Source organism: Penaeus japonicus, unplaced genomic scaffold, assembly GCF_977035675.1.
Source record: "Penaeus japonicus unplaced genomic scaffold, GWHDUDI00000001_assembly GWHDUDI00000027, whole genome shotgun sequence".
Taxonomy (NCBI): domain Eukaryota; kingdom Metazoa; phylum Arthropoda; class Malacostraca; order Decapoda; family Penaeidae; genus Penaeus; species Penaeus japonicus.
In genome coordinates, this window is record NW_028234429.1 from 24,156,584 (window position 1) to 24,157,614 (window position 1,031).

Below are 1,031 nucleotides of genomic sequence, written 5' to 3' on the forward strand. Positions count from 1 at the left end.
AAAAAACACCAAAAAAAAAAAAATCCCAGAATCTCTCAATTATCCGAAATTCCTTTGACGAGCGGAGATTCTTGGCCGAACTCTCAGCCGAAGATCGAGCAAAAGCGATCTTCGGAATTCTTCAAAGGCTTCCGGCGACCTGGAATGCCGTAAGACCTTTAATAGGCTCGTTTATCGACTTAATTGCTCCCGAGGTACCATTGGGGGGGGGGGGGTTGTTGTTGTTAGTGATGGTTTGGTGGTGGTTATGGGGTTGGTGGTTATGGTGATGGTTGGTGGTTATGGTGATGGTTGTTGTGGTTATGGTGATGTTGGTGGTGGTTATGGTGATGGTTGGTGGTTATGGTGATGGTTGTTGGTTGGTTATGGTGATGGTTGGTGGTTATGGTGATGGTTGTTGGTTGGTTATGGTGATGGTTGGTGGTTATGGTGGTGGTTAGTTATGGTGATGATTGGTGGTGGTTATGGTGATGGTTGGTGGTGGTTATGGTGATGGTGGTTGGTGGTGATGGTAGGTTTGGTAATTATGGTGATGGTGGTTATGGTGATGGTTGGTGGTGATGGTGGTTATGGTAGGTTCGGTAATTATGGTGGTGGTGGTTGGTGATGATGGTAGGCCCAGTAATGGTTATAGTGGTTGTTTGTTGTGATAATCGTTGTTCATGATATTGATGATAACAACGATCATAAGAATCGTAGTGATAAAAGTGATGATGATAATGACGGTATATTTTACTTCAAAAGAAAGAGAGGAAATGAGTGGGGGAAAAAGGTAAGATGGTAAATATAGATCTATAATGGTTTACTATAACAGACGAAAAAAAATAATATGAATATTTTGTTTCATCCACGCTACCTAAATCCAACGTAGGTCTATACATACAACTTTAAAATCTTACTATTATAAAATTCGTCTTTTAAGAGATGATCTAAAGATCAACCGTAAAAAATCACGTTTATTAAAGTGAATGATAGAAACTCATTTCTAGAAAGATTGAAAAATTATTCACGTTTTTTTTTTTAAATAACCT